Source organism: Callorhinus ursinus, unplaced genomic scaffold (assembly GCF_003265705.2).
Source record: "Callorhinus ursinus isolate GAN/ISIS: 27379988/994484 unplaced genomic scaffold, GSC_fseal_2.0 scaffold33, whole genome shotgun sequence".
Classification (NCBI taxonomy): Eukaryota; Metazoa; Chordata; class Mammalia; order Carnivora; family Otariidae; genus Callorhinus; species Callorhinus ursinus.
In genome coordinates this window covers 14,710,679-14,732,547 of record NW_027397095.1, presented here as the reverse complement: position 1 = coordinate 14,732,547, position 21,869 = coordinate 14,710,679, and the positions used below count along the sequence as shown (strand labels likewise).

Below are 21,869 nucleotides of genomic sequence, written 5' to 3'. Positions count from 1 at the left end.
GGGGGGCGGGGGGGGGGCGGCATCGGGGAGAAGCCCAGAGCTGTTTGGGTAAGGGGAGCTGACCCCCCCCCCCGTGAGGGCGCGATGACCAGGGAAACACACGGAGATCCACAGCCTCACGAAGCCTGGGAGGAATCGCAGAGCCCAGGGGATCACACAGAACTCTGGGCTGTGTTGTCCTAGGAATGGCGGAGGTTGAGGGGCTCTGGGAGAGACACTGGGGTTTTAGTTAGGCTAGCAGCTGATGACAGCTCAGGAGGGGTGGAGGGGGTGCAGGCTGAGGCCCCGAGGGAGCAGGAGAAGCCGGGGCGGTCTTCCCTGGGCTGCCATAGCCAGAACGCGCCTTGAAGTGCTGCTTTTTCCAGAAATAGCCCCTCGGCTCCTCCCTGGCTTCTTGCTCCTTTTCCATCAATGACCTCACAATCCGGCCCTAAAACCCGCAGTTCGGCCACCCACACTCACCCCTCGGTGGTGATGGTGGTGAGGGTTGGAGGCTCGGCCTCCTGTGCTCTGCCATCTCCCCTCCCCCACCCTCAGCACCCCGAATTTGCCTTAAGCCTCCGCCTTCTCAACCCTCCGGGCCAGAAGGAGACTGCGTGGGCCTCTCTGCCTCAGATCCTTTGGCTGATAACTGGCCAGGACAGGGCCACTCTTTGCATCCCTCTGGGGCATCTCTGGGACCATGAAAGCCACCCTCATTTCTCCCGAGCTAAAGGGGACCCTTCCGCCACCCCCAGGTAAGTGGCAGCTCCACTCAGGCCCCCAAAGCCACAGGGGCCCCCAGTGCTTTACAGCGTATGTAGACTTTCACCCTTAATTCCTTTCTATGTCTCCCTGAATCTCCCCTCGGGAGCTATCTTCCTCCCTCATCTAGTCTAGATTAGAATAGCAGGCCGCTTCCCGATCGTTTTTTTCTCGATTGTACTCTGGAAACACTTGTTGAATATTTGTCCAAAGACACAGTATAGGCGGCCGTAAGTTCTTTGTGGCACCAGGTGGAATTGAAAGATGGAATGAAACACCAGTAAGTTCTGTCCATTTCCTACCCTCCTTTTCACGGGAGTTAGTCTGGGGGTTCAGTATAGACCATTGCTTTGGAAACCTGTACTGTGATCCATCCCTTTTTCTTCTTTTCCCCTCTTCTCCGCAGTGTCAGTTTGAGATTGTCTGAATTTTTATTTCACCAGCCTGATGTAACCTGACATGTCTTTTTGCTTGTTTGTTTTACTTTAAAGAAAAAAAAACAAAACAAAGAAATATGCATTTTTCCCTAATTAGAAGACTTGGAACTGACACCTGAGCATTCTGATCAGATTAATGGAGTTAGTCTAAAAAAAAGGCTTCCCTGAAAGCCGTAGGCTAATTTGCAGTGACATGGATGGCGCTAGAGAGTGTTATGCTAAGCGAGACAAGTCAGTCAGAGAAAGGCAAACACCCTATGGTTTCACGCGTACGTGGAATTTAAGAGGCAAAACAGATGAGCAAAGGAGGAAAAGAGAGAGAGAGGCAAAGCAAGAAACAGACTGAACTCCAGGGGACACACTGATGGGAGAACTAGGGGATGGGCATGAAGGAGGGCACTTGTCACCATGAGCGCTGGGTGACGGACGTATGGAAGTGTCGAACCCCTCTATTGTACACCTGCAACCCCTATAACACCTATCGTTCACTATCTGGAATTTAAATAGAAAAAGCTTAAAAAAATAAAGCTATAGGCCAATTTTCTTCCTTTCTTCCTTTCTTCTCATCGGTCGCTAAGAGATGAAAATTGCTCTTTTGTCTTCTCAGAAGAAACCGGCCTCTGAGTAGCCCTTTGCGTTAGGGCCCCCTCCTTCCCGGCATACTCTCCCCCTCGGTTTCCATGACACCCCTCTCTCCCGGTTCCCCCTCCCTGATCTTGTTGGTGCCACTGCTCGGTCTCCTTTGCTGAATCTCCTTCCTCTTCTTGATCCCTCCCTGATCGTATTAAAAAGAAAAAAAAAAATCTTTACAACTGTGATTTATGAAGAGCTTATCGTGGGCCGGGCAGCCTGTACCAAAGTCCTTTAACCCCCGAAAATAGGCATTACCATGAGCACACATTTCAGATGAAGAAACAGGCGGGGAAGTTAAGAAACTTGCCTAGGGGTCGGGCAGCTAGTTGGCCGCGTCAGAAGGGCTCAGAAGGGGGTGAGGAGCGCGGGCTTCCCAAGGCTGGCTTGGGATCACGACCCCGCGGGGCCGTGATCCTCAGAGTGAACTGAGGTTTGTCTGTTCAGGATAAGGTGACCTGCCGTTCCCAGGGGTGCCCCGCGTATGATGGGCACAGGGCCGGCTGGTCCGCCATAGGCTCTCGAGAAGCGCTCGCTCTTACTCTCCTAGAAGGCATTACGCTGCCCCGGAAGGGAAGACAGGGACGCACGAGAGGCTGTCCAGGCCGTGCGGACGGGCCTTATTTAGTGTCAACGTGACAATGCGACCGTCTGGCTGCAGCAGCGACAGCCACGGAGTGGATTCGGAAATGCCTGAGAGTTCAGTGGTGATGGTGGTGGTGACGGTGACGATGATGTAGGGCAAGAAAAGAACACTTGTTAAACGCTGAGGTGGATCTCTCCTTGTTTTATGTGTCCGCAGGGCATGTCTTCTTCCCCCACACGGCCTCTGGTCCTTTCGGAGAGCCCAAGACCGGCCAAGTCCTCCTCCACCCAAGCCACGCCCCTGAGCAACAGATGGGGGCCAGGGGATGCTCATGGCAGAGGGACACCGAGCCTCCCCGCTGTGGGGCGGGGAAGGGGCCAGGACTGCGGTCCGAGGAGTCCTTTATGACCCAGGTAACCTTGAAATCCTGTCACGACTCCCCGGGGTCTCACCCTGCAGCATAAAAGGGGGCAGAAGGAGTAGAGCTGGGTCTCCAGCCTCATGCTGACAGGATGCATGGCTCTCCGGCTACAGCTTCTCATCTGAGGCCAGAACCTACAGCTCATTGTGGTCTCTCATGACCACTCCTTCAGATATGTGCTGCGTTCACCGGCCCATTTTACAGACCAGGACATCGAGGCACACCCACTTACAGTAACTTGCCTAAGATCAGACAGCGAATGAGGGGTGGAGCTGGCCCTGAACTTCAGGTCTGCCCCACCCCAGGGCCAGAGGTGGTGCCTAAGCTGGAGGAGGCGTTCCTAAGGTAATGGGTACAAACGGTCTGATCATTCTATTGGCTGCATCCTGAGTTCGGATTTCTGAACCGTCATACTCACGATTTAAAGTCTGCCCGGCAGGATGGCCTCCGTCTCATTTCTTTTATCGAACAAGACAGGAAAAACGATCCGTTTCGGAAACTTCCTTCTCAGAGCTTGAAACTGTCTTCTCCTCCTATTTATTTTTATATTCAATTTCTGGGATAAGATACTAAGAATAACAAACTGTTGGTAAGGATGTGGGCAAAGAGCCCCTCTCCCACACTGCTGGTAGGACTGAGAATTGACACCTTCTTTCTGGAAGGCCAAGCGGGAAACGTATCAAAGGTTGAAATATGAAAACCCCTGAATCCAGCAGCTTGACTTCCTGAAATTCATGCTAAGAAAATAGCTGAACAAGTGTAAAAAAGTTTTATGAACAGAGATGTTTACCCTAGCTTTCTCGGGTCATAGCGGGAAGCTGCAAACAACTTGAAAGACCACTAGTGAGGTTTGGCCGAACAAAGTAGGCTCCGTGCTTCGAATGGAACGCGCTGCATCCAGAACTCTGGGTGTGCCTTCACATGACTGGGGCCTCACCAGACAAATGAAGTGTGGCCCCTCTGGAAAAGGGCCTTCAAAGATCACCAGTCTACGGTCCTCTGTGTCATCTTTGACTCCCAACGTGCTGTCCCATCGGCCCAGTGTTCCTTGTCACCTGGCCAAACCCTTGTCGAACTTCTAGAATCATCTCCCCCTCGGGCTAGCTTTCCCTGACTCCACTCGAGGTCATTCTTTATATCTTAGGCAGTACTTATCACTTTTTAAATTTAAATTCAATTAGCCAACATATAGTGTGTATCCTTAGTTTCAGATGTGGCGTTCAATGATTCATCATCAGTTGCGTATCACACCCAGGGCTCATCACATCACGTGCCCTCCTTCATGCCCATCACCCAGTCACCCCCCGGCCCCCCACCCACCTCCCCTCTGGCAACTCTCAGTTTGTTTTCTAGAGTTGAGAGTCAGTACTTACCAGTTTGTCATAATTGCTTATATCTGTCCTCCCCTCTAAGCTTATAACCCCCATACCTAACAGCACGCCATTTGGATATTTTGGTACTTTGTTACTGTCCCCCCAGATGTCCCTGTGCCTTGATTCCTCATCACGTTCCAGTTTTTGCTCAAATGGCACCTTCTCAATGAGGCTGACCCCGAGCAGCCCATTAACAACGGCACACCTGGCCCCCCGCTAGCCCACGCCCCTTCCGTCACATGGCTCTCTTCTAGGCTACCTAATTTACTGATGTATTATATCAATTATTTATTCCTGTCTCTCCCCGCTGGAATATAAACTCAAAAGGGCCAATGTTTTAGTCTGCTTAGTTCACAGGCGCATCCCCAGCTCCTAGTACGCTGCCTGAAACACAAGCTGGCTCGCCTTACGGGTTTGTCGCTGGAATGAATGAAGTGCCAGGCCGCTGTCTTGGAACCAGCGCTGCTGGGGAGCAGATGGTCAAGGAGAGAACAGCGCGCATGGAACCGCCATCCGCCTCTCATCGATAAGGTAGGAAACATGGGAGATGTTCTAGATCAGTTGCTTGCTTCTCACTCTCGCAGGCTGTGGCTTATTAGTTGGACCATTCGCCCCTCGCATGGCAGAAGGTGAGAGATGGGTTTCCTTGTAGCCTCATTGCTGTGACATCATCAGACCTTAGGTTTAGGTGTTTCAAATTCCCAGTCACTCCATGTGCATTTGTAAATATTAAAAGCAACCACCCTGTAGGGGTGCCTGGGTGGCTCAGTCAGTTAAGCGTCTGCCTTCGGCTCAGGTCATGATCCCAGGGTCCTGGGATCGAGCCCCACATCGGGCTCCCTGCTCCAAGAGGGGCCTGCTTCTCCCTCTCCCACTCCCCCTGCTTGTGTTCCCTCTCTCGCTATCTCTCTCTCTCTGTCAAATAAATAAATAAAATCTTTAAAAAAAAAAGGCAACTGCCCTGTAAAATATGACTGTTAGGGGTGTTGTTTGCTCTTTTCCTTATACTAAAGAATAATCAAGAGTAATAACAATAAGGACGACTATTGTTTTCAGTTGCGAGGTGTTGAACATGTCAATAATAGAGTAAGAATTATTAACCTCATTTTAAAGGATATAAATGAGTCTCAGGAAGAGATAGCAACAAGTAAGGTGATATAGCAGTAAACAGATGGTAAGCCTGGCACCAAAGCCTGTGAACTTCCTATCATATATTTCAAGGCAAAGTATTGACATCACTGAGAAAAACTGTATCGCAGTGGAAGATTAGTGGGGGCAGGGGTAATAGGCAGATACAAATATTTGCCCAGTTTCCTGCCTGGTAAACACAGGTTAAAGCTGTTGGAAAATCTGTAAGTAAAATAAATTTTATTAGAGAGATACGATGGGGGTTGATTAAAAAAATTTTTTTTAAGTTGCCTTCCTTTTTTTTTGGTAACCTCTACACCCAACGTGGGGCTCAAACTCACGCCCCACCCCCCCAGATCAAGAGTCGCATGCTCTCCTGACTGAGCCCGCCAGGCGCCCTGATGAAGGTTGATTTTAAATACCCTGGATGAACCAAGATCTATTTTAGCTCAAGAGAACATAATTGAAAATAGAATCTCTATGGTATCATTGATAGTTGACACTTAAGAGACAACATACAAACTTTTTCCTTTGCTGCCTGCCAGAATGTTTTGTGCAACTATTTTATTTATTAAATAATTTTAGAGTTGTTATAAGAGTAGGATGTTCAGAATGACACAAAACTATGTAAAAGATTTTGTATGGTTAATATTTAAATAGCTACAAAAGTGCACAGAAAGAGCAAAAAAAGCCATAGGTAAGCACCGAACCTTTGGGCATATTTCTCGTAAAATGTTTTTCTAACTCTGTATGTGAGTGTAGATACATATAAAATTTATTGAGGTTATACTCTCTAGAATTTTACATATACATAGCTATCAGTTTTTGCTCTTTTTCTAATGATAAAGGTAGTCATTTCAAGAGCAGAAATTAAAGATCATTTGCAAAAAGAGGAGTAAGGGGGGTAAAGTCTAAGCAAATATAGAAACATACAAAAAAGCCTGCAAGAAATAAACACAGTCGCCTGAGCATTAATTGTAGTAAGTATGACTGTTTTCACAGGAAAAGCAAGAGATTTGTGGGAATGACTTAAAATAATGAGGGACATTAATATAAAATCTGAAGGACTGAGAAGAAAATGTTAAAACTCTTTTGGGCACTCAATGAGAAGATTTGAATGGAAGAAGAGAACTCAAGCTCAAGGAGAGAGAACAAGGAAGAAGAAGACTCAAGGATGGGGGGCATGGGGCCTGTGGAGAGAAAGAGATCACCATAAAAATCACCCAGGTCCCAGCCACATCACAGGTTGACCTCACGATTACAATGCAGGGAACTTTGGTCCCACTAGGCTTACCCTTATGTACCCTTATAGTGAGAGCCATGGCAAGGAGGAGCCCGGGACAGTTGGCACACAGAGGGCCCTACAGTCCAGGGGGTTAGGAATGGCTTCTCATTGGGGGTGATGTGTGGACCACAGGACCAGTATCCTTAGCAACTGGGAGCTCAAAGAAAGGGATCAGAGCTTCAGCCAATGTGAAACCTACAAAACCCACATTTGCAGTCAGAGAGCCCCAAGCAGGAAGCTTAAGAGGCCTCAGAAGAGGACACTCATTTCAAGTTGAAGGTCTTGGACTATCGCGATGAGGTCTCAGCCACCACCGGATCTCTGTGGGGCCTTCAAAGCTGTCAAATGCTGAACTCCCCAAATATCACCGACATACCTGTTGATTTGACAAGGCTGAATTTATTCCTTACCTCAGTATGGGAGACCCCCCACCTCACAAGGTTTTGGCAGTGTTTCAGGGAGGAAAGGAGAGGTCGGGATTTATTGAGGAATGAAGATTTTGATTTAAGGCAGAGGGTCTTTCAACATGGAGACTTGATTAGGATGAGATAAGGATCATGATGCCAACAGTCTAGGATTGGTGGAAACAGCAAGGGGAGAATTTCGAGGAAAGGGAAGGATTTTAGAGCACAAACTGTTGATGCTTTCCCTTGAAGAGTTGATGGGACTATGGGGAAGTTCCTGTAATGAAGAAACTTCTGTCTGGACAGTAGAGTCCTGGAAAAGCAATGCAAATGAAGACAGCACACTAGCAAAGTCCCGTGTATGTAGACAGTAAGGTGTGGCAATAGACTGTTTTCATTCTCATATACTTACCATTTTAATGAATAATTCACCTTAGGTATGTGTTTATTTTGTGGTGTCAAAATCCTTTCGTTTCCCCGAATCCTGAGGAAAGATGACCCCTACTCTTTTTTTTTTTTAAAGATTTTATTTATTTATTTGGCAGAGAGAGAGTGAGAGAGGGAACACAAGCAGGGGGAGTGGGAGAGGGAGAAGCAGGCTTCCCGCCGAGCGGGGAGCCCGATGCGGGGCTCAATCCCAGGACCCTGGGACTATGACCTGAGCCGAAGGCAGACATTTAATGACTGAACCACCCAGGCGCCCGACCCCTACTCTTACGTAGTTTGCTAAGTAAGCCCTGCAAAACAAATTATATAACTAGCTTTAACCAATCTGCCAAACCCATTATGTGTGTTAAAAAACAAAATTCATGGGGCACCTGGGTGGCTCAGTCGGTTGAGCATCTGCCTTTGGCTCAAGTCGTGATCCTAGGGCCCTGGGATTGAGCCCCACGTCGGGCTCCCTGCTTGGTGAGGAGTCTGCTTCTCCCTCTGCCTCCCCCTGCTTGTGCTCATGTGTACACCCTCTCTGTCTCTCAAATAAATAAATACAATCTTAAAAAAAAATTCAACTGAGTCCATTTTAAAGATGATGTTATTGGCTTTATTTAAGGATTCATGAATTGGGCAGCATTCCACCTAGCAGACAGAAAGAAGCTCAGAGGTGCTGTACAAGATGAAAGACTTTTGTATACAAAAGGGAGCAGGAACAAGGAAGATACTAGCAAAAAGTGAATTGGTTGGGGTGAGGTCACTTTTCTTTAGGTTACTTCATTAGTACTGACCTGGTGATTCCCGACTGACTGCTTTAGGATTCCATTTCTGGGAGAGGTGGAAAACGATATTAGGTCTGGTTTTGGTGATTCAGGGATTAGCATGAGTGACTCCATTTTGGGCTAGCGGTCTTACTTTTAACAGGTGGATTATTTTACTTAATCCTCACCCTCACAAACACCTTGTCAAGTAGGCGCTATTATTATCCCCATTTTATAGAGGAAACTGAGGCTCAGGGAGGTCATAATTAGTTCACATTCACGCACCTGAAAATACCTTTTTTTCCAGGCACATCAAGAAAAACTCACCTCCAACAAAATTGCCTTTTCTTTTTTTTAGATTTTATTTATTTATTTGACAGAGAGAGAGCACAAGCATGGGGAGCAGCAGAGGGAGAGGGAGAAGCAGGCTCCCTGCTGAGTGGGGAGTCACAGGGCTCCACCCCAGGACCCTGGGATCATGACCTGAGCTGAAGGCAGACGCCTAACCGACTGAGCCACCCAGGCGCCCCAAAACTGCCTGATTCTGCTCCACTTTTGCAGAAGGGAGCCGGGATCCAGGTGCAAGGTAATTATTGGGCCGTTGTGCGCTCTTTGGGGTCTCTGGGGAGAAGGTGGCCAGGGTGGAAAGCAAAGGCCTTGGGCGACCCCAGTTTGGGTCTGGGTGGGCTCCCCCGGGCGGCCGTGCCCCCCCCTCCCCGCCCCCTCGGCAGAGGCCTCACCTGGGCTGCCGGGTGCGCCGGAAGCCGGCCGGCGCCCGTGCCCGCCGCCGTGCCCGCTGCTGGCTGCCAGGGGGCGCTGCGACACAAGCGCCCGGCGCGTAGGGGCGGCGGCCACGTGACCGGGAGCGGCGCACGGGGTCCTGGGGTACGCCCGGTGGCCCCCACCTGCTGCGGGCGCGCTCGCCGGCTCACCGCCCCCCGCACCCCCCACCCCCGCTCCCTCCAGCGCCTTCTCCTTCCGCCCTGCGCCGGCCGCGTGGTGGGTCTGCGGCGGCACAGCGGCTCAAGTCCGGGCTCCCTGACCTGTCACCTCCCGGCCACCCTGCCGAGCAGCCGCGTGAGTTTCCCGGGCGCCCGGAGCCCCTGGGAGGAGACACCTCCCTCTGGCTTTGTGGCCGTTTGTGCCCTTCCCGTGAGGCAGAGGAAGGAGGGGGGGACTCGGTGCCAGGCTTTCCCCTAGCTCGGAGAGGTGCTGTCACCTCCCATCGTCCCCGTGGAGGGACGTGCTGTTCCCAGGGGGAACCCCCGTGAGAGTGCGCCGAGCGCGGGGAGCGGGGGTGGGGGTGGGGGTAGTTTGGATCATTTGGCTGTTCTCGCAGGACTTCCTTGCCCAACAAGCACTGACCAAATTACCCCCCGCCGCCATCCCCACATCACCAGTTCCGCGCATATGCCCTAATGGAACATCACTTGGGCGCGCACAGGGCTTGAGAGTTGCCAAGAAGTCAATCTCTGACCTGACTACATTTCTTACTTGGAGTAGGGGCCTTAGGCACACTCCACACTTAGCCTGGCCGAAGCCGGCCACGGATTGCCCGGATTACACACTTGGATCACCCAGTCGGAAATGCCCCGTACACCTCAAAACGTCTTACAATTTCACACACACACAGATGCAGACTTTGATGTGTCTGTCAGCACAACCCTCAGCCCCAACCCACAGGAATGCGTCAGAAACTTCGTTCACCACCATTCTCACCGGGTCTTGTATCGCGGGTAGGCCAGCTGGGGCGCGGGCGGGGGGGGGGAGTAATTTCGAGAGAAACTAAGTAATGGGATAGATTGAGGGATTTTTAAAAAGCCTTACACTTTGCATACGGTAAAATTCACTCTTTTTAAAAAATATTTTATTTATTCATCTGCCAGAGAGAGAGAGAGAGAGAGAGAGAGAGAGAGAGAGAACACAGCAGGGAGAGTGGCAGGCAGAGGGAGAAGCAGGGTACTGGCTGAGCAGGGAGCCCCACCCAGGACTGGGACCTGAGCCGAAGGCAGACGCTCAACCGACTGAGCCACCCAGGCGTCCCAAAATTCACTTATTTTAAGTGTACAGTTATTTTTAGTAAATTGGTGGAGTTGTGTACCCATCACCACAATCTGGTTTGAGAGTATTTTGGTCCCCATTCACACACCCCCCCCGCAAAGTCCCATAAAACTGTTTGCAGTTAATTTCTCCTGGGACCTCTAGCCCTAAGCAACCATTTATCCATCTTCTTTCTCTATATAATTGCCTTTTCTGGACAGTTCATATGAATTGAATCCTACACTATGGGGTCTTTTGTGACTGGCTTCTTTCACTTAGCATCATGTTTCCAGTTTCATGTATGTTGTGGCATGGATCAGTATGTCATTACTTTCTATAGCTGAATAATATTCCATGGTATGGATATACCGCTTTATGGATATACCACGTTTGTCGATCCATTTGTCAGTTGATGGACATTTGAGTTGTTTTCTTTTTTTTTTTTTTTTTTGGTTATTAAGAGTCATCCAATAATTGGGAACATTTGTGTGGACATATGTTTTCTTTTTTTTTTTTTGTAAAGATTTTATTTATTTGACAGAGAGAGACAGCGAGAGAGGGAACACAAGCAGGGGAAATGGGAGAGGGAGAAGCGGGCTTCCCGCCGAGCCGGGAGCCCGATGCGGGGCTCGATCCCAGGACCCTGGGATCAGGACCTGAGCTGAAGGCAGACGCTTAACGATTGAGCCACCCAGGCGCCCCTGAACATATGTTTTCAATTCTTTGATTGATTTCACTGCCCTTTGCTGGTGCTCCCCTGGCACCCTTAGCCGAGTTCTATCATAACACTTAACACACTGCCCCGTGAGCTTGAATTCATTCTCTGTCTCTCCACTAGAGACGGCAAAGGCCATGTTCCCTCGTTCCCTGCTTTACGAGTGGAATTTCTGCATCAGATGGCAACTGTATGTTTCAGTTTTTCAGGAACTTCCAGACTCTTTTCCAAAGTGGCTGCACCATTTAAGATTGCTCTTGGTTAATGTATGAAGGTTCCAATTTCTCCATATCCTCACCAACACCTGCTTAGTCGTTTGGTTTGGTATCTCACTGTGATGTTAATTTGCCTAGATTGAGTGGTATTTGGTTAGTTTCACTTCACTTTAATGACTGGCTTTTTAAAAATTATAAGATCTAGTTGCTGAAATGAGCAACACATAGGCCATCCATGCAAGGAGCTCACGGCTCCGAGAGGGAGACAGAGAAACATAATTATAGCACAGTGTGTTAAGTGCGCTGATGGAATCGAGCACAGGATGCCGTGGGGGGCAGAGAAGAGGGACCCGAACCTCAGTTGGAGGATGGAGGAAAGTATTCAAGAAGGCTTTTCTGGAAGGGGCTTTAATGTGCCTCTGGTTTTCTTTCTTGTATTTTTATCAAAATTATACATGTAGATAGTTTTAAAAGTCAAATAGTCCTACAAGCTTTGTTGTTGTTGTTGTTTTTAAAGAGAGGAGTCCCCAGCTTTTCTCCCCATTCCCTGCTCCCCCAAAAGCAACCACCTTCTATTCTTTTAATTCCTGGGCTATTTAGTTCTCCAAATAGCATAGAATGTTTTTATTTGAGGAAAAAAAATAGCCCTGACATAGGCCAATTACCATCTTCACTTGCGCTGATTTATAAATTGGTCAGCCGCATTAAATATTAACACATGGTTAATTATGAAAGCCACAATCACAATGCAACCTACCTTCTTGCAGTTTAAACGAAAGAAGACAGACATTACCAACAGTTAGGTACTGAAATAAGACAACATGCATTTTAAGGGCGTGGCTAAGGAGATTTCCCCATTGGTACTTTAGTACCATATAACTTCAATAAGCCGGAACCCATTTATAACTGTTAATTAAGAAGGATGTTATTTTCACTCAAACACAAAGAAAAAGCCGAATCACAGACAAGCAGCACAGTGTAGGACAGAGGCTGGCAAACTACGACCTGCAAACTCAGAATGTTTTATCAGATGAACCTTTACAATCAGTAGGATCATGGGGAACACTAACTTTCAGCCACAATTAAACAAAATGTTATTCTTCCATTCCATTTTTTTTCACTAGTAGACCTGTATTACAAAAGCTTGTAATTGTATTCTTGTATTTCTGTCATTATATTTTCTTATAAAGCCTAAAATATTGATTTTCTGTCCTTCACAGAAGAAGTTTGCCAACTCCTGGTTTAATAGAATAAACAGAGAAATGGAAAGCAATTGCCATGTACTTGCTGGGTGACCTTGGGAAGTCACTTCACTTCTCTGGGTCCTAATTTTCATTATCTATAAAATGGAGATAAAGGGTGATGGGTGGAGGCGATAAGCTCTAGGGTGAAACCCCCCTTCCCCTAAGTTTTATATTAATTGGTTAATTATGTAAACATCTATTGAGCTACTACTGGGTACCAAGAACTGGTAAAGGGATTGGAGCTAGACCAGGAAACAAAATCCCTGTCCTGAAAAAAGGATACTATTCTAAATGAAAAGAGACTAAAGATGAAAAGTGTGGTCTGAGATTGGATCCTGATTTGAGCAAGCCAGCTTTATCGGATATTTGGGGGAAAAGTAGGGAAATTTGAATATGGAGGGGTATTTGATGAGATGAAAATTTATAAACGGGTGGTGGCGGAGGTGACTGACTGATAAAAAGCAGTTACAAAGCATCATGTAGCTGTATCATCTCCTTTTGGTAGAAAGTGCAGATAAGTATTATGTAAACTTAGAAGAAGATCTGGAAGGATATGTACTAAACTCTTTTTCTAAAAGATTTTATTTATTTGAGAGCGAGAGAAAGACAGCACGAGTGGGTGGAGGGGCAGAGGGAGGGAGAGAAGCAGACTCCCCGCTGAGCAGGGAGCCCGACGTGGGACTCGATCCCCGGACCCCGGGATCATGACCTGAGCCGAAGGCTTGACTGAGCCACCCAGGCACCCCCTGTACTAAGCTCTTAATATGAGTAGTTTCTGGGAGGTGGGAATATAATAATATAAACATATATTTATATTTATTTATATAATTATATAAAATATAAATAATATGTATATAAAATTATATAATTATATAAAATATAATAAATATTTATTTATCCCTTATTTTTGTTTTCTAATTTTCTGGGAAAATTAGAAAATTACAGGGAACCCACACTGCTTTTATAAAAATAAAAAATTCTAATTTAAAAGAACAATCTCTCCCTTCGTGGGTCTCTTTTAAGTGTTAGTGTTGCCGACTCTGCCACTTTTTTTGCGGGAAACATCTGTAAGAACGGAGACTGCTCTTTCCCCCTGCAGGTAACAAAGGAGCAAAGCTTTCTCTGTGAAGTCGCTGGCACCTGATGCTGCTGGCATTTTCCTTGGAGCTTTACTGATGAGTAGAGCCTTCATATACCCAACACTTTAGGAAAGGGTGGGATTTCGTAGGGCAGTCGAGCATTAAAAAAGGTCGAGAGAGGCCAGTGTTGGCAGTGTCGGTCTGGGCACTGTCTAGGAGAGAACATGCCCAGTCTGATACCGGAGGCGGGTTTATCTCTGTTGCATCAGTGGACACGTGGATGTGATGAAGCATTTGAATCTTGTAACTACTTCTCTTATTCTAGGCCGGGGCTCCGTAAACCCTGCCTCCTATTTTTGTAAATAAAGTCTTGTTGGAACACAGCCACACTTATTTGTTTATGAGTTCCCTATCCCTGCTTTTGCCCTGCAGTGGCAGGGCGGGGTAGTGGCGCAGAGACCATATATGACCCACAAAACTAAAAATGTTTACCGCATGGCCCTTTAAAGAGAAAGCGTGGGGAGCCCGGATCTCGGCTCCCCAGGAAACTGCCCCAGGAGCCATGCCTTTGGAGAGAATGGCCACTTCCCAGCTTAGCGAGCTCTGAGGATTTATAAACTTCATTCTCTCCCGAGCGTTATAAGCATGTGCCAGTATTCCCAAAGTCAGATAACTCTAGGTTACTCATAATATTGGATTTCTTACCCTGCAAAGCGGCGGTGAAGGCCAGACCAGAGAAAACCAGAAACTTCATCAAGGCAAATGATAGCCTGTGAGCCCGATCAGCAGCCGGCTAGTTGGTCTTCCATTCCTCTAGCTAAGAGCTACTTAGGCTTCAAATTTAGTTCAAACGCCTCCTCTTCCCAGAAGCCTCCTCTCACACTTCACCCTGATTTCACGGTCCCGGGCCAGTGCTCCCACGGCCCCCTTCGCAGAGCCCTAGCGTAACACTTAGCACAGCACCCTGTAAGCATGGATTCATCCTCGGACTGTCTGTCCACCAGAGAGGGCAAGGACCATGTTCCCTCGTTCCCTGGTATAGCCCCTGAGCCTAGCGGTAAGCCTACCACATAGTAGCATACGGTAGCTTCCTAGCTGCGTGTCCTTGGCCACGCTACTCCCCCGAACCTCAGTCTTCTTGTCGGTAAAAGGGGGATAATAGTAATAGTAGCTCCCTTATGGTATTGTTGTGTAGATTAAATGTGTGTATATTAGCTACTCAGCGAATACTTGTGGATGAATGAAGGAACGACGGACACATAGGAAATTGTTCAGGTTGTACTGGGGATTGTGAAAGTCTGCGTCAGCAGTACCTACAGTCACAGGGATTCTTCCGTTTACTCTATTTCGACCTGCGACACACTCACCCTCCGTTGGCCACCCAGACTGGAGCAGCATTCGTCTATCCTGTCAACACTTCCTGAGTGTCTAGATATTAGGGATATGCAGGAATACACATGGTCTCCACCCTCACGGAGATTACATCCTAGTGAGAAAGAGGGGTCCGTAAACAAACTGATAACATAATATATTATAGACCACGATCAATGATAAAGAAAATAAATAGGCTAAATCGCAGTCATTGAGATGGGCTGTTTGTTACCTGTCTGGTAATCAGGGAGAGCTTCTCTAAAGAGGTGACATTTGAGATGAGACTGGAAGAATGAGCCAACCATGAGAGGAGCTGGGGAAAGAATATTCTAGGCAGAGGAAAAGAGTACGTGCAAAGGCTGAAAGCCATCAAGGACTGTGTCCTTGGCACAGTCAAGGACACGGAAGGAGGCGAAGGAGGCTGGCAGGGTGAAATGGTTGGGCTCCTTCTAGGAAGAGAGGGAAGCTGTTTAATGATTGTAAGAAGGAGAATACTAAGATCTGTCACTCTGTGTTTTTAAAAACTTAAAAAAATATCTGTGTGGGAGAATGACGCCCCGCCCCCCCCCAGAGATGTTCACACACTAATCCCCAGAACCGTGACTATGCGGCTTTAATTGACAGAAGGGACTTCGCATATGTGATTAGGGATGGAAATCTGAGATTACCCTGGTGGGTCCAAGCGGATGACAAGGGTCCTTGGAAGAGGAAGGCAGAAGGGGCAGAGCCGGAGGGAGGAGATGTGCTCGTGGAAGCAGGGCTCCCAGTCAGAGCGATTTGATGATAGAAGGGCCGTAGCCAAGGAGCGCAGGCCGCGTGTAGAGCCTGGAGAGACAGGGAAACAGCTTCCTCCTTAAAGCCCCCAAGAAAGAACACAGCCCTGCCGACGCCTGGACGTTTAGCCTTATGAATCTCAGTTTGGACTCCTGACCTTCAAAACTGTAATATCTTACATTCGTGGCATTTTGAGCCACTAAATTGGCGGTAATTTGTTACAGGAGCCACGGAAAACCAATGCTCCTTGTGTGGAAAGAGAAACCAAAAACCAATGGGATTAGTAGTTTACAGGGGTGGATGGGAACAGCGTTGAAAGGACTGGGAATGAGGCAGAAAGGGATGAGGACTTTTCTGAGTTTACTTTTTTTTTGTTTTAGATTTTTAATTATTTATTTGCGAGTGAGAGAGAACATGAGTGGGGGTGGAGGGGCAGAGGGAGAAGGAGAAGCAGACTCCCCGCCGAGCAGGGAGCCCCACATGGGGCTCGATCCCAGGACCTCGGGATCACAACCTGAGCTGAAGACAGATGCTTCACCGACTGAGCCACCCAGGCGCCCCTGCCTTGCTGGCACTTTAATCTGGGACTTCGGGCCTGAAGAACTTCTCACATCCCTAAGATGTGAGAAATACATTTCTACTGTTCAAGTCAACCCGTCTGTGGTATTTTTAGTTTTGTCGGCCCGAGCAGACTAATGCACTAACTTCGGAAAAGAGTATTTTTTTTTAAAGATTTTATTTATTCATTTGACAGAGAGAGACACAGCGAGAGAGGGAACACAAGCAGGGGGAGCGGGAGAGGGAGAAGCAGGCTTCCCGCCGAGCAGGGAGCCCAGTGCGGGGCTCGATCCCAGGACCCTGGGATCATGACCTGAGCTGAAGGCAGACGCTTAATGACTGAGCCACCCAGGCGTCCCCAGAAAAGAGTATTTTGACTATGTACTCCACAGTAGCGGTTCTCAAACTTCAGTATGCATCAGAGTCCCCTAGGGAGCTCGGGGACCTCTGGGTGATGGCCCCCCCCTCCAGCATTTCTGATTCAGTAGGGCTCGAGCATTTGCATCTCTAACAAGTTCCCGGATGAGGCTGATGCTGCTGGTTTAGGGAGAACACTTCGAGAACCACTTTTCTAAAGCTAAAGACCAACCCCCAACCCCTCCCCCCCAAACCGAACCTAAATCCTGTTCTCTAGATAGTGGGTTTGTTTTCCACTGGGATACAGGTTGGCAATTCTGAACCTACTTTATGTAGATTCTAGTCTCGAGCATATAAAATATTGTGACTAACAAGAGCCAGCTTTTACTGTCGGGAGAAGGAGTTACACAGAAGAAAAGACGGAAGGCTGGTGGTGATCAGAGGTTATCAGTATGAATGCGTCATGAGTCACTTTATACGCGCACGCCCCCCCACCCCACCCCCGAGATAGATACAGAAGTAGAGTGGTTTGTAGATATGCATATATTTCCTAGCTCTGTCTGCTTAGAGGTCCTGGAAGCAGCGACACCCCAATACCAGCGAGCACAGCTCACGCTCAAGATGTTGGTTTCAAAATACCATTCTCCAAATAAAAGGAACCAGAACTCTCAGAGAAATGGCTGATTCCTGGCCCGGGGCAGGGAGCCTAGAAAATGAGTCAGGAATGTCTTCCTGTGCCAGAAAGTAAGACAGTGTCCGTGGAATAGTGGGGATGTGCCAGGAGGATGCAGGAGTCACTTCGAAGGGGTTTCCAGTGGTGGAATCTGTGTCGAGCAACATGATAACTAATGGTAGTCATGGATCATAACCCAGAGAGGAAAATAAGAACCCATGAGTCCATGTGAATATAAACAACTGAATAAATAAATAAATGAGAAGGAAAAGCACTTATTTACAATAGCATTCCAGTTAATGAAATACAGAAAGAATAATGGGACTAGAAACTTACTTGGCAAACGCCACAGTAGTAACTATTTCAGGCCAGAACCATCAATGGATAGGAAAATGAATGGACAGAAGTATGGTGAGAAACAGTGTGTTTATATAGTCTTAAGATATCTCCCCCCAAAAAGCTTATTTATTACAAAGGGCAAAATAGTTACGCCACTGGGGAGAAACCTGGCAGACACAGCCTTAACCAAGTGATCAAAGTTTAACATCCCTAGTCGTGAAACAAACCGATGCCACGTGCCTTTTGACAGGATGCACCAAGAAGGACATACTGTCATATCTGGAGTGTTCTTGCCAAAACACATCACCTAAATTGAGTTTGATGAACCATCTGATAAACCCCAAATTGAAACCAGCTAGTGTTTTTCAAAAGTATCGTGGTATAATGAAATACCAAAAATGACTGAGGAACCGTTCCAGGTTAAAAGGAGTCAAAGAAAACGTCCGTGATCCCCGACCAGGAAAAAAGACATTGGTGGGGCAAATGAAAATGCAGTCTATCGATTATAGTATTGCATGAACATTAATTTCTTGACTTGTAATTTTACTGTGGTTATATAAGATGGTAATATTTGGGAAATCTGGGTGAAGGGCTCTTCGTACTAGTTTTGCAACTTTTTGGGAGGTAAGTCTATAATGTTTCAAATGAAAAGTTGAAAATGAAATGACCTGAGCCACCCTGAGATCATGATCTGAGCCCAAGGCAGACGCTTAACCCACTGAGCCACCCAGGTGCGCCTCAATATTACGGATTCAGAATCCTCTAGTATGTAAGCTGGATAATTTATCATGGAGTTCGTATTTTATCTTTGTTTCCCCCCATAGTTTTTAGTAGTGTTCCTCTCATCCAAGGGAAAACAAGGAAAAGGGGGGATTTCTTTGGTTCCTTCCTGTGCTTACCTCTGCCAAGGACTTTTCTCTTGAGAATCTGTCTCTGCTCTTTTCAAGGAAGGCTTCGCATTGTGTTGTCACCCAGATTGTGACATGTGCAGGGCCCTGTTGGCCTGCTTGGGTTTCCACTGGCTGTGCCCTTCCCTACACTTAGGGCTTTACCTGGAATACTCTCTTACTCAAATTTTGTCTGTCTTTCAAGGCTCAGCTCCGGAACCACCCCCTCCAAGCTGTCTTCCTGGATTTACTCAGCCCAAAGCTATCCCCTTTCCTGGGTAAGTTATAGCTCTTAGTTTATTCCTCTGATTTGGCCCCCATTCACTCATTCACAGCCGTACTTGTTGCTTTGTACTTATTTGTATGCATGACTCATATCCTCTACCAGATTAAAAATTCCTTGGGAGTAGGTACTTAAGTCGTTCAGCTTGCAGTGAATTTTTCTTTTTCATTTTCAGCGGCAAAAAAGGTTCAACAGCAAAATAAGTTGATAAGTCCCCCCACCCCAATGTACTTTGAATCTAATCATTGGTTCCGCTTGTTTCTATAGAGGACTTTTTCTGTGAAATGTTGGAGTCACTTCCTTTGTCCCCGGCGGTCTCCTTTATAACTTAAAAGCCTGCTGCTCTAGGATTTTCTTTTCCATTGCTTGGATGGAGTGGCCTCCACCAGGGGGAGCTCCTTACTTTATATAGGTGCATTTCTTTAGGAGGCAAAAGAAAGGAGACTGCGTCAGGTAAGTATCAAAGCAATGGAAAAACGAACAGTAGGAGATTGGAACTGAACATCTCCTGGGATTTGACTTTGTCCCAGCACTAGCTGGCTCCTCAAATAGCATTTCACTTGTTATATTGTGTTTTGGTATGATTCTGGCCCATGTGTAAAGACGTCCCCCTTTGTAACCTGCTTCATTTATTTCGTCTACAAATATATACTGAGTGGGTACTCTGTGTCAGGTATTATTGTAGATACTGAGGCTTCAGCTGTGAACAAAACACACCAAGTTCCTGACTCATGAAGCTTATATTCCTATGTGGGCAACAGATAATCAATGAGACAAACACAAAATACATAGGCTACATAGAGATAGATACCAAAGAGAAAAAAACAATTCAAGGCTTAATAGGACATTGTAAGAATCTTGACTTTTTCTTGGAGTCAGAGGGGACGGATTGGGGAATTTTGAGTAGAGGAGTGATGTGATTTGACATATTTTAGAAGGATTGCTCTAGTTGTTGTTGTTGTTGTTGTTGTTTTGGGTAAAAAGTTATAAGGGGACACGCTTGGGCCAGGCTGATAGCAGTGGAATTGGGGAGAAGTTGTTGGATTCTGAGATATATTTTGAAGGTAGAGCCAAGTGAATTTGCTAACGGATCAGATGTAGGATGTTGGAGAAAGAGGAATGAAGGGAAACAGGGTCACCATGTTGCATAACACCAGTAGCATTGACTAAAATGTGGCTGGTGCCCTCTGGAGTTGTGTAACACAGCATTTCTGTTCAGGATGTTGCCAAGGTTTTTGTTCTGAGCAACTGGAAGGATGGAGTTGCATTGGTAAAGACTGTGGGAAAAACAAGGTTGGAAGTATATCAGCAGCTACATTTTGAAGGAAATCGAAGACACAAATAAATGGGAAGATATTCCGTGCTCATGTAGTGGAAGAATCAATATTGTTAAAATGTCTGTACTACTCAAAGCAATCTATAGATTCAACACAATCCTTATCAAAATTCCAATGGCATTTTTCAAAGAAATAGAATGAATAATCCTAAAATCTGTATGGAACTACAGAAACCCCCCACATAGCCAAAGCAATCTTGGGAGGGAAGAACAAAGCCAGAGGCATCATGCCCCCTGATTTCTATATCACTATATTCCAAAGCTATAGTAATTAAAACAGCGTGGAATTGGCATAAAAACAGACATATAGATCAATGGAATAGGATCAAGAGCCCAAAAATAAACCCACACCTATACGGTCAATTAATATATGGCAAAGGGGGGAAAGAATATACAATGGGAAAAGGATATGTCTTCAATTAACGGTTCTGGGAAAACTGGACAGCCACGTGCAAAAGTATGAAACTGGACCACTATCTTAACACCATACACAGAAATGAACTCAAAATGGATTAAAGACTTGAATGTGAGACCCTGAGACCATAAAACTCCTAGAAGAAAACGCAGGTGGTAAGCTCCTTGTCGTAGGTCTCGGTGGTGAGTTTTTTGAATCTGGCACCAAAAACAAAAACAACGAAAGCAAAAATAAATAAGTGGGACTACATCACACTGAAAAGCTTCTGTACAGCAAAGGAAACCATTAACAAAAGTAAAGGACAATCTGAATGGGACAAAATATTTACAAATCACATATCTGATAAGGGGCTAATATCCAAAATATATAAAGAACTCATACAACTCAGTAACACAAACCAATCTGATTAAAAATTGCCTATAGATCTGAATAGACATTTTTCCAAAGAAGACACACCAGATGCCCAACAGGTACATGAAAAGATGCGCAACATCATTACTCATCAGGGAAATGCAAATCAGAACCACAATGAGCTATCACCTCACACCTATCAGAATGGCTAGTATTAAAAAGACAAGAAATAACAAATATTGGCGAGGATGTGGTGAGAAGGGAACCCTTGTACACGGTTGGCAGGAATGCAAATTGGAGCAGCCATTATGGAAAACAGCATGGAGATTCCTCAAAAAATTAAAATAGAACTACCATATGAACCAGCAAGTCCACTTTGGGGTATTTATCCAAAGAAAATGAAAACACTAACTTGAAAAGATATGTGCGGGGGCACCTGGGTGGCTCAGTCGTTAAGCGTCTGCCTTCGGCTCAGGTCATGATCCCAGGGTCCTGGGATCGAGCCCCGCATCGGGCTCCCTGCTCGGCCGGAAGCCTGCTTCTCCCTCTCCCACGGCCCCTGCTTGTGTTCCCTCTCTCGCTGTGTCTCTCTCTCTGTCAAATAAATAAATAATAAAAATCTTTAAAAAAAATGTAAATAAATTGTTGAAAAAAGATACCATGGGAAGAACAAGGTTGGGGGTATATCAGATGTTAAATTTTGCATATGTTGAATTTGAGACGCCAGTTAGACATTTAAGTGGAGATATCGAGGAAGCTGTAGGCTATGTGAGCCTGGCATTCATAGGAGTGGTTGGGGCTGGAGATGAACACTTTTTAGTCCTAGGCATCTAGATAGTATTTAAAGCCCTGAGATGGATGGTAAGAAGATGCCAGAAGATAATGAGAACAGTTAGAGAAGAGAAGGAGACCAAGGACCCAGCCCCAGGGCACTCCCACATTTAAAGGTTAGCAAGACAATGAGGAACAAGCAAAGGAGACTGGCAGGATGTGGCCAGTAAGGCAGAAGGAAAACCAGAAGAGAATGATGT

The 21,869-nt window shown here is 46.5% G+C and overlaps 1 long non-coding RNA gene across 2 annotated transcripts in view; it reads left to right on the top strand.

Annotated features, from left to right (window-relative positions):
• Positions 1-9,144: 9,144 nt before the first annotated feature.
• Positions 9,145-21,869, top strand: part of LOC141370376 (uncharacterized) — an 85,384-nt gene continuing 72,659 nt past the window's right edge. For both annotated transcript variants that reach the window (XR_012374370.1, XR_012374369.1), the window contains exons 1-2: positions 9,145-9,278; positions 18,659-18,731. This is a non-coding gene — a long non-coding RNA (uncharacterized lncRNA). The remainder of the gene's footprint in view (positions 9,279-18,658; positions 18,732-21,869) is intronic.